The sequence below is a fragment of the Palaemon carinicauda genome, chromosome 9 (genome assembly GCF_036898095.1).
Source record: "Palaemon carinicauda isolate YSFRI2023 chromosome 9, ASM3689809v2, whole genome shotgun sequence".
Lineage (NCBI taxonomy): Eukaryota > Metazoa > Arthropoda > Malacostraca > Decapoda > Palaemonidae > Palaemon > Palaemon carinicauda.
The window spans coordinates 138,622,773-138,635,792 of NC_090733.1; positions in this window are offsets into that span (position 1 = coordinate 138,622,773).

The following is a 13,020-nucleotide window of genomic DNA, read 5'->3' on the forward strand; positions in this document are numbered from 1 at the left end:
GGCATACCCAACTTTCTGAATGTGATATGATTTAAGAACTTTTTTTGGGAGGAAAAAGAAGTTAAGAGAGAGAGGAATCCTAAATGATTTATGTTAAGAAGTTTCTGAAAATCTTTGGTATTTCGCTTCTATTTCACAAACTTGTGGCACCACATCAGCTGAAATGAATCGATATGAAGTATGTCTTAGCGTGGGAATGTAGGAGCGTGGAATGTGAGGGGAAAGTGGAAGGAATTCATAAATGATATACTGGGAAATGTCCGTATTGAAATTAATTTTCTTAATGTCATATACTGGGAAGTTGAGAAAGAAATAGGGAAGTTACCGTGTTGAAATTAATTTTCTTAATGTCATATACTGGGAAGTTGAGAAAGAAATAGGGAAGTACCCGTGTTGAAATTAATTTTCTTAATGTCATATACTGGGAAGTTGAGAAAGAAATAGGGAAGTACCCGTGTTGAAATTAATTTTCTAAATGTGATATATTTGTAAGTAAGAAATAGGGCAGTGTCCGTATTGAAATTAATTTTCTAAATATGATATACTGGGGAGTGAAGTAAAAAATAGAAGTTTCCGTATTGAAATTAGATTTCTAAAAGTGACATATTGGGAATTTACGTAAAAAATAGGGAAGTGTCCGTATTGAAATTAATTTTCTAAATGTGATATATTGGAAAGTAAGAAATAGGGAAGTACCCGTGTTGAAAGTAATTTTCTAAATGTGATATATTTGGAAGTTAGAAATAGGTAAGTGTCCGTATTGAAATTAATTTTCCAAATGTAATATACAGGGAAGTAAGAAATGGGAAAGTGTCCGTATTGAAATTAATTTTCTAAATGTAATTTACAGGGAAGTAAGAAATAGGGTAGTGTCCGTATTGAAATTAATTTTCTAAATGTGATATATTTGGAAGTAAAAAAATAGGAAAGTGTCCGTTTTGAAATTAATTTTCTAAATGGGATATATTGGGAAGTAAGAAATAAGGAAGTGCCCATGTTGAAATTTATTTTCTAAATGTAATTTACAGGGAAGTAAGAAATAGGGAAGCGTCCGTATTGTAATTAATTTTCCAAATGTAATTTACAGGGAAGTAAGAAATAGGGAAGCGTCCGTATTGAAATTAATTTTCCAAATGTAATATACAGGGAAGTAAGAAATAGGAAAGTGTCCGTTGTGAAATTAATTTTCTAAATGTGATATACTGGGAAGTTAGAAATAGGGAAGTGTCTGTGTTGAATATAATTATCTAAATCAACGTATCTTATCAATTATATCTAATGCTACAAGCTTTGAATCTAATGTAATAAACCTAACTACTTGGTACCAGTATCGAAACCAGCGATACTAAGATGGTAAATACTTGGTATCGGTATCGATACCATCGATACCAAGAGTAATACTTGGTATCGTATCGAATAGAAATTCTTTGTATCGCCCACCTCTATTGCTACATTTGATAAGTTAAAGAATTTCTTCATTGTAAGAACATCTCTTTTATGGAGAAATTCTTGACAAAAACATGTGTAATATTATTTACAATAATTATAACTGCCATGTTTATGTCATGTACAAGGATTGCTGCACAAGAGATAATTATAAACGACGAGAATTATGACCATTTTAACAAATAACGTACAGTGATTAGAGGCCGGATGCACATGTCAGATTCATAGCGTGTACTTATCTCTCTCTCTCTCTCTCTCTCTCTCTCTCTCTCTCTCTCTCTCTCTCTCTCTCTCTCTCTCTCTCTCTCGTTCATAATAAAACTCAAAAATCTAATTAGAATAATTGACACTACATATATATATATATATATATATATATATATATATATATATATATATATATATATATATATATATAAATATATACATACATACATACATACATATTTACTGCATATATATTATATATGTATATATATGTGTGTATATATATATATATATATAAATATATATATATGTATATATATATTACATATACACGTATATTTATATATATGCACTGTATATACACATACTTCATATATATATCCCTGATACATTCATAGTTGAACTGTAGAATTTAGATCAAAACTTATGTGGTATTAGTCGCTTTATATAAGGACAGAAAATGCTCACCAGCAGTATTTCGAACCCCTTACACATATATTTTGTACGTACTCTGGTATTTCATTGATAAAAAGTACTTTCCTTTCCAAGACTTTTTCCACATTATCAATTCAGCCCTTTTTTATTATTGATTTTCACCTTCCTCCTAACTCTTCAAAATTATATACTCTTCAAAATATTAGTCTTCATTCTCTCCATATGAATAAACCATATAAAAAAAAGTCGTGGAATGATCATCCTAATCCGGTAGTTGAATCAGTGAAACTTCTAAAGCTCAAAGTTACAGTAAATATTTTTTTATGTTGAACAGGGTGATATGTCTTCTTATAGTTTATATATGAAATGTTGATATTGTTTTTAATTTTTTTTAAATGTTTTTTTTTAATTGTTCATTACTTCTTATACGGTTTATTTATTTCCTTTTTTTCCTTTCCTCACTGGGTTATTTTTCCCCGTTGGAGCCCCTGGTCTTATAGCATCTTACGTTTCCAATTATGGTTGTAGCTTAGCTAATAATAATAATAATAATAATAATAATAATAATAATAATAATAATAATAATGATAATAATAATCCACTTTTATATATGCGATATTTTTAACAATGTCCGTCTCAGTCTTCTTCTACCATGAATACTGAATCGATAACTCACTACAACAGTATTTTTTTTTCTTTTTTTTTTCTTTTTTAGTTTGCATTCCATAACTATTTTGCATAAAGGAGGATTATCTTAAAAAGAGTCTTCGTATGCTTTCCAATCTTGGCTTCCACAGACGTCCATATTGTCCTAATTTTATTTTAACACACTCTTCAACCTTGCATGATTGAGCCTCTTTTGACGTCAACCAAATTCCAAATACATGAGTATCATCATATATTGCATCATTTCCTGAGTCAGATTTGCTCCTATGCTCCCATCATTGCTCACTTTACCTCACAATTCTTTGGTTTTACTTGTTATTGTATTTTATTTTCGCCATTTCAAAATTTATTGTTACGCCTTCCGCAATTCATAGTCTTACCTGTTGGTATTGATGTATAATGACACACACATACACACACAGACACACACACACACACAGACACACACACTGTCACAGACTCAGGGAAATTTATTAAATAACTATTTTGCTACGCCAGGGATTCGAATCTCATATGAGCTCCGATAGTAAGAAGGGTAAACATTAGACTTTTGCACATACAGCCTAGTGGGCTTAAGTCTAATTTAATGTCTAATTTAAAGAGAAATATCTTAATTTCAGAATAATATAGAATTTCAGCGTAATGGCCCTCCGTTGGGGCTGGGAGACCATTCAGCTTTGAATAAAATGAGTTACCAGTGGAGAAAGTAAATTTTAAAGTAGATTTTGTCCCTAATACACGCTTGACTTTTTTTTTTTCTTTTTTTGGCAAAATTGAATATTATGTATTAAATATTCTTTGATATCGAATTCATTTCCCCTTTGGAATATATATATATGTAAAGTGCATTTACCTTGGCCAGGATTCGAACCTATGCTTAGGATATAGGAACGAACAGTGCCTAATCCATATTTATCAGAGGTTTTAATATCCAATAAAAAAACGCGTTTTTATATTTAGTGTAAGTACTTAATGTCTACAATCGTTATGAAATTATTTGTGATAAAAAAAACAGACTCATTTTCTTCATGAAAGAAGAAAAAAGTTTTTATGTCACCTTGCGCAAAGTGGTTTAGTTATATAGCGTCAGTACTGTATGTACACATTCGTTATGATATTGTTATAAAAATAAAAAAATAAAAACTTTTCTGTATGAAGATAAGAAAAAAGTTTTTAATCTCACCTTACGCAAAGTGGTTTAGTTTTATATAGCCTAAGTACTGTATGTACACATTCGTTATGAAATTGTTATAAAAAAATAAAAACTTTTCTGTATGAAAATAAGATAAAAGTTTTTAATCTCACCTTACACAAAGTGGTTTAGTTATATAGCCTAAGTACTGTTTGTAAACATTCATTATGAAATTATTTGTAATGAAAAAGAAAAAGAAAAAAAATTGTATGAAAAACAGGAAAAAAGTTTTTATCTCACCTTGCGCAAAGTGGGTTAGTTATATAGCGCATGTACTGTATGTACAAATTCGTTATTAGATTATTTTTAATAAAAAAAAAAACTCGTTTGAAAAAAAAAAAAAATAACCTCACGATGCGCAAAGAGGTTTAGTTATATAGCTTAAGTACTATATGTAAACATTCATTATGAAATTATTTGTAATGAAAAAAAAAAAAAAAAACGGAAACATTTGCTGCATAAAAAAAAGAAAAAAAAAAGTTTTGATCTCACCTTGCGCAAAGTGGTTAATTATATAGCTTAATTTAAGTACTGGATGTATGCATTCGTTATGAAATTATTTGTAATAGAAAAAAAAATTCTGTACGAATTTTTTTTTTTTTTTTTTTTTTTTTGTCACCTTGCGCAAACTGGTTTAGTTATATAGCTTAAGTACTATATGTAAACATTCATTATGAAATTATTTGTAATGAAAAAAAAAACTATCCTGTATAAAAAAAAAAAGAAAAAAGTTTTCATCTCACCTTGCGCAAAGTGGTTTAAGGGACGAGGGTGCCGTCGTGTGTTTCCACTGATTCCTGTTGTAAATTGGAGTCTGTATCTGTTGGGAAGGATTGTTATTAGACCAAATACATGGGGTCGTCATCCCTTTCACAACCGAATTAGCATAATCCCACGACATATACACACACACTCTCACTTTTCAGTGGCCTTAAAGTAGCAGGGTGTCTGGAAGGGAAGCAAAGGGAGAGAGAGAGAGAGTCATGGGGGGAGGGGAAACGAAGGGGGGAGGGGGGGGGTTAGGCTAAGCTCTTGAAACCTCCCTCTCCCCTCCCCCTTCTTTTGCTGGTATGCTATACAAAGTTCTCCAACCCTATAATGGCGGACAAGAGGAACCACTTATGCTTTTCCCAACCTCGCCCGGTCCAAGTCGTCTCCTCTCTTCTTCACCTCTTCTCTCCAACCTCTAAATCTCCCCTCCCCCCATTGGTCCCCCCTTCCTCTCTACCCCCCTCTCCCCTTCCCCCATGTCCACAATACACCACCTCCACCACCACCACAGTTTGTACAAGAGCTTCTGCTTAATAGAGAGTGTTTATACAGGTCTCTTTCCTTTGTCACGCCACAATTAAAGGTCTGAGAGAAAATAGCGGGTAAGTGCATTCTCGGAACTGAAGCGAAGCGCCCCCTCTTTGTGACGAGAGAGAGAGAGAGAGAGAGAGAGAGAGAGAGAGAGAGAGAGAGAGAGAGGCCATCATCTTTTGTTTCACACATACGCACATACACACTAGCATACACACAGACTGTCCGCTACGCTGTGGTCCAGGGATTGTTTAGGCTAGCTGGGCTGTTTGGTATGGGGGGGGGGGGGCACTATGGTTTGGGGGAGAGGGGTTTTCTCATTCTTCTTGCAATTCCCCACCGTCCCTCTCCCCATTCCTCCTCCCCTCATATTTTTCCTTTTTTTTCATATTTCTCTTCTCGTTTGTTTCAACTGTATCATCACTTTTCTGGCGCCTTTATCTATGGGGTTCATCATGAAGCCTTTCTATTGTTTCTTAATAATGGCACCTTTTATGGTGAGGAAAGGGGATATCTATGGTAAGGATCATTTGAATTAATATTAATAATTATGAATAATTCATTGCACTTAATGAATCGAGCATGTAAAAGGAATATTCGAGTACTAACGTTTAATAAAACTAAGAATTTTAAATGTATATTTCTTAGTTAAAGATAAAGAATAATAATAATATGATTGAAAACCTGCTGCACCTAATTTTATTTTAATTTTTCACATTCCTGAAAATATATAAAGATTTAGTAAATAGATAATTAAGTTACAAAGAAAGTATCCACAGGAAAAAAAATATAGACATGTTTTAAAGCAAACTTCAGGGAACGGAATAGCCAATGAATAAACAAGCATGAATAAATTCGTATAGATATTAACACGATAGAAATCAAGGGAATTAACTTAGGTAGCATGATGATTCAAAGTAGCATGAAAGCCTTGCTGGAACGATAAAAATCAGCATCAGTAACACGGGCTAAGGAAGGCCTCTGGGGCTGGACAGTGTGGCATCGTGACACCTCAACAGAATGTGGATTCTTGACGCACTGTGGAGCAACACTCATTGGCTCTGAAAAGATTAAATTGTACACCTTCCGGCGACGTTCATTCAAAAGGCTAATTTCCTTCGATTTAGAAGGGGAAATCCCGCATCAATTTTTTTTCGCACTCCTTAAGAGAGATTACTTCTTAAAAACTTTCAACTGGGCCCCACAAGGCACTAGAGGAGTTGGAAGACCCAGGCCTTCATGGCTGAGGACTATGAAGCGTGAAGTTGGGAATGATAAATGGAAAAGTATTGATTTAATTGCTAAAACAGAGATGACTGGCGAGTCTCTTAACACATTTCAATTTTCCAAGTTGTTTTAGGTACGACTGATTTGATAAAAAAAGAAATATTCTAGACTACGACAACAACAAAAACTATGAATTATTATATATTCCCTATAATTTTCATAACCGCTATTGGATTATAACACGTGATTTGTTTTATATCATTCCTTAGGGTTGTTGTGGCCTGATTGGTAACGTTTCTGCCTGGTGTTTGCGAGTCGGGGGTTCGAGTCCAGCTCAGACTCGTTAATTCCTTTAATATCTGCAACCTTACCATTCTTGTGAGCTAAGGATGGGGTGTTTGGGAGAGCCTATAGGTCTATGTTGAGTCATCAGCAGCCACTGCCTGGATTTCCTTGGTCCTAGCTTGGGTGGAGAGGAGGCTTGGGCACTGATCATTTAAGATACGGTCAGTCTCTAGGGCATTGTCCTGCTTGCTAGGACAATGTCACTGTCCCTTGCCTCTGCCATTCATGAGCGACCTTTAAACCTTTAGGGGATAAGAAATATAACATGTTAGTTTTCTGTGGTCTGAGAATATTATTATAACTGAAGAAGCAAGTTCATTAAGCCGAATGAATTAAATTCTTGGAAATGTTCATAGTAAGAATGTCAATTTCGAGGGTTTGTGATAAAACATTCTTCCAGAAAAAAAAAAAAAAAAAAAAAACGGAAAATACCATTTACCTGTGCCACTCATTTTCCAGATGACGATATTAGCAAAAATAAAACTAATTAAGTCAGAGACATGCGTTATAAATACTTGAGAAACAATGAAAGGGGAGTTTAGAATATTAATATCCGAAATTGAGATACGCGAGAAATCCTCAAAAACTTCATTATCTGCGTCGAGGAAGACGTGTTTTTTTTTTTTTTTTTTTTTTTTTTTTTTTTTTTTTTTTTTTTTTTTTTATACGAGTCGTTAAGAAGTCCATGGAAATATTTTCCAAAGGGCTTTCCTTGTTCATTTACGAAACAAAGGACATTAAGGACATTGAGTGTTCGCTCAACATGAAAAACAGACTAGCAGCTATGATTCCTAGTTGTACAGTTGGCTTCATTAATTCCAGTACACTTTACAGGAAGCTATGGGGGACGTCAGTGTACCGGAAATATTAACTACTTCTATTAGTGTGCTTTTTTTCCCCATTCGTATGGGGTAATACGGTTGCCTTCTTTTTGAAGGACTTTGCTTTGGCTTTTTGGGGTGGACCATAGTCCCGACCGGCTGCCCTGCCTGACACCGACTAGCGTATGTTTGTGTGTTGTACAGTTGGCTTCATTAATTCCGGTTCACTAACGTCTCCTTAACTTTACGTGAAGTGTACCGGAATTAATGAAGCCAACTGTACCAGCCACCATCGTCCTTCCTCCCAGCAGAGAGGAGTCATGGCGTATTGGCTTTATTAATTCCGGTACATTTACAGGGTGCTAAGGAGACGTCAGTGTACATAGTTATTAACGTTGATAACTCCGGTACACTGACGTTTACATAGCTTCCTGTAAAGTGTACCGGAATTAATTAAGTCAACTGTTAATAACTCCGGTACACTGGTGTCTCCATAGCTTCTTGTAAAACTCCGGTACACTGGTGTCTCCATAGCTTCTTGTAAAGTGTACCGGAATTAATCAAATCAACTGCTAATAACTCCGGTACAATGACGTCTCCATAGCTACTTATAAAGTGTACCGGAATTAATACAGTCAGCTGTTAATAACTCCGGTATACTGACGGCTCCATAGTTTCCTGTAAAGTGTACCGGAATTAATGAAGCCAACTGTACAAAGTTATTTTCACATCCGACAAACTAAAGAATAAAGAAAGAAAAAAAAAAAACAACAACCAGAAACTTGTTCAATTGACATCAAATGACCTGACGGTCCACAGACATATTCGTATGAATTACGGTCCCATAATTACTGCATATGGACGAAATGAGGGGAGAGGGGGTGGGGAGATGACAGGAATGGAGCGGATGGGAAAATGGGAAAGAGACTGGGGGAGTAGGGAGGAATGGTTAAGGGAGGGACAGAGAGGGGAGGGGAACTGGAGTTAAGAGCCCTCATTAATTCCACCAGTGTTGGATGAATGCCACATGTGACGTCACGAATGGCATCCCTAGAGCCTTGTGGCACTGATTTATTGACACCTTTCCTCACAGCGGGGTGGCACCGCTTGGCAAAGCAGAGCAGCGGAGGTCACGGGCGCCAGGTAATTAAGTGGCTGCTCTTTACAATGTAACTTTTATATGGGAAGTCGTTACATTAAGTTGGTTTCTGAGTTTGATGGAGACAGAGCGTGAGGGGGCGGCCCTACCTGCTCCCTTCTAGTTTGCTCGACAGCCGTCTTCCTTGGCCCTGCTGGAAGTTACACCTTCGTCAGGAGCTCTCATTTTATCACAGATTTTGACTCCTGCTGCTTCAGGTGCCGCAACTGCACCCACGATGAATGAATGCCACACCTGCTACAAACGTTTTTCAAGATGTACATGCAAGGTTACTAGTCATTCTCAATCCAACCTTTCCTATAGATCAATGCTCAGATTTATAGGTATAGAAAATTTACTGTTGTCTTTTCAAAAACTATTGATCAAATTTATCCACCAGAGCACTAATTACCTATAGTTCTTTAGACCAAGTGAGTGTACTTTATTTGTTTGTTAATTAATTCATCTATCTTTTTTAAAGAACAAATTATTATTTTTTCATAAAATCGTTTCGAGGAAAGTTTAATTCAAAAAGCAGACATCAAGTCATTTGATTTTTTTTATTCAAGAACTATATAACAATACTATGTCGTTCAAAAGATATAAAACAGAAGGAAATCAATTATATTCCCACACTCCATTTGATAAAAAAAACTTTCACCTGAGTTAGCTGTAACACTTTTAAACTGCTTGTAAAAGATTGTAATTAGTCTTTTTATATGATTCGTTCAGTCTTACAAAGCAGAGTGATGAAAACTCCATACATTTGGGTCCACTCGTGGGTTAATATAAAACAAAAAACATTTCTCATAACTTTAGTTATTCATTCACCTTCTTACTAACAAGAAATAGGTACAGTTGGCTTCATTAATTCCGGTACACTGACGTCTCCTTAGCTTCCTATAAAGTGTACCGGAATTATTGAGTACACTGATGTCTCCTTAGCTCCCTGTAAAGTGTACCGGAACTAATGAAGCCAACTGTTATTAATTCTGGTACACTGACGTCTTCGTAGTTTCCTGTAAAGTGTACCGCAATTAATGAAGCCAACTGTTAATAATTCCTGTACACTGACGTCTCCTTAGCTTCCTGTAAAATGTACCGGAATAAATGAAGCCAACTGTTAATAATTCCAGTACACTGACGTCTCTGTAGTTTCCTGTAAAGTGTACCGCAATTAATGAAGCCAACTGTTAATAATCCCTGTACACTGACGTCTCCTTAGCTTCCTGTAAAGTGTACCGGAATAAATGAAGCCAACTGTTAATAAATGCAGTACACTGACGTCTCTGTAGTTTCCTGTAAAGTGTAACGGAATTAATGAAGCCAACTGTTAATAATTCCGGAACACTGACGTCTCCTTAGTTTCCTGTAAAGTGTACCGGAATTAATCAAGCCAACTGTTAATACTTCCGGTACACTGATGTCTCCTTAGCTCCCTGTAAAGTGTACCGGAATTAATGATTACACTGATGTCTCCTTAACTCCCTGTAAAGTGTACCGGAATTAGAGTACACTGATGTCTCCTTAACTCCCTGTAAAGTGTACCGGAATTAGAGTACACTGATGTCTCCTTAACTCCCTGTAAAGTGTACCGGAACTAATGAAGCCAACTGTTAATACTTCCGGTACACTGATGTCTCCATAGCCTCCTGTAAAGTGTAACAGAATTAATGAAGCTAACTGTACCATATTAAATCTTCCTTTTTACCCGAGAGGGAATTATAGATGGCATGTACATCTCTCCTGACCAGGGTTCGAGCATTTGCGTTTGGATCATGATACAGAAGTAAATAGTTAACTTTTGCAACCGGCTTTGAAGATATATATATATATATATATATATATATATATATATATATATATATATATATATATATATATATACATATATATATATGTATATATATATGTATATATATATATTTATATATATATATATATATATATATATATATATATATATATATATATATATATATATTTATATATATATATATTTATCTTCAAAGCCGGATGCATATATATATATATATATATATATATATATATATATATAGATATATATATATATATATATATATATATATATATATATATATATATATATATCTATATATATATATATATATATATATATATATATATATATATATATATATATATATATATATATATATATTGATATCTTCAAAGCCAGATGCATATATATACAGTATATATATATTATATATTATATATATATATATATATATATATATATATATATATATATATATATATATATATATAGATTTATATATGATTATTTAGACCGTGGGGGGACCTGTTCCTGTTGAATGTATATATACAAGAGCATGTGTATGTTTATGTGGTCACTCATCATTTTTTAACTTTATATCAACACCTTATCACAAAAAAGTTAATGTTACAGGGTTGTACAAATTTTCGGAATTGATCAGTGTGTTATCATAACATATAAAGCAAGTAACATGTTTACCTCAATATGCAATAGATTTAAAGATACATTAGAAGTTTTTTTTTATCGAAATAAAGCTTGCAGCAAGTAATCGTAGCTGAGGTAAAAATATAAAGCTCTTCTTGTAAAAAGGAAAAAAAAAAAAACATGCGCTCTAGTTTTGTTCAGAACCCTTGTAGATTTGCTGTTTGCTGACTGGAGAGACATAGCAATAGAATAACCAAAATGTGGAAAATCGTAGTTGTAATATCGTTATATCTGAAGATTGAGAAAGCCTTGCATATACCTTTCATGCAGCATTCTAAATCATGTTAATAGCTGTTCTACAGAATTACTCTTTGAATGTATTAAAACTGAATAAACAGTAAAAGTGTCAGTTATGAATCAGAAATATAATTTCCTTTATATCTAAATATTAAGAAAGCCTTTCATATACCTTTCATGCTAGTACAGCGGCATTGCAGACCAATTGTTCAAATTGGTCTAAAAGCACCAAAATTGGCACACATGTAGATTAATATATTCTAAACATTTTTGGATATGGAGGCATTCAAGATTAGCCCTTAGGAAGATATGGCGGCCATTGTTCAAAATGGCCGCCATTTAACATTAGCGTCATTACATAGACTTCATTATGTGTCGTTAGTTTGGTGCTAGATGGGCCAAAATTCCCTTTTTTTACATCAGAATTAACATCAATAAATGTTTAACAGATATTTAGATGAATCTTCTCAAAAATGGCCCCCAAACTGGCCACCATTTTGTGGAAAAAGTGGACATTTGATGAAGATTTCAATACTCAATGACATAATACCTCTAATAACCAGTACCTGATTTCAGGAACACACTTTAATTGCTCAAGTTGCTTTTTTATTTCAAATTGCTGGCAAAATTGCTAGTCAAAATAATACACAGAGTACGGGAAGTTTACAGTATGGTCAGATTGTAGTTATATAGTCGACCAAAAGCCCAGTCTCTAGGCACAGTACTTGTGTAATCCTGCAGTACATACATGTAATACAATAACGTAGATTTTGCCACACTATGTTAATTATGATTCCGAACTTTTCAAATCTGGTCACCAGAATTATGAATGTCTACAGATCATAATGTTGGTTAGCAAGTTTTCTGTCCCAATCTACTGGCATTCGCCTTCACAGAAACATAGACCAGTGCATTGCAGTGAAACGTTCTTGCACTTGCAGCGGTTTTTGCAGCCTTTCTTGCATCCGCAAGACACCAGCTCATAGCAGGCCTTGGATGCCTCAGGGAGTGTGGTCCAGAGTGGTGTGTAGAGCCCATCATCACTCCGATGCCAGCCCCAGTCTGTTGGTGGAGGGAGCACGGGCGTTGGTACCAATGCCTGGCCCCAGACATGACCACCCTGAAGGGCAGATCTCTTCACATGCTGCTCCAGAGCAGCGTAGGTTGGCGGGATGTTCTGAACAGAGTTCATCTTTGAGAACACTTCTCGTGTTCTCCAGCCACATATACTCATCTTCTATGTGCTGCTCACAGTTGTGGCGTCTAAGAGAGGTCACAGAAGTAGCTGGGATCATTTGCCCTTTGACAGAAGAAGCAACAGGACGTACATCCGTGTAATATTCTGGTAGAGGCTCAACCGTCTTTGATCCAGTATCACGCCCAGTGAGAGCAATGCTACGATCCACTCCCTCATCTGCACACGTTGGGTGTTGAAAAAGCGAGATTCCTGTTCCATGGAATGAATTCTTGGCTGTGGTGGCACTTGGGTTGTGGTCAA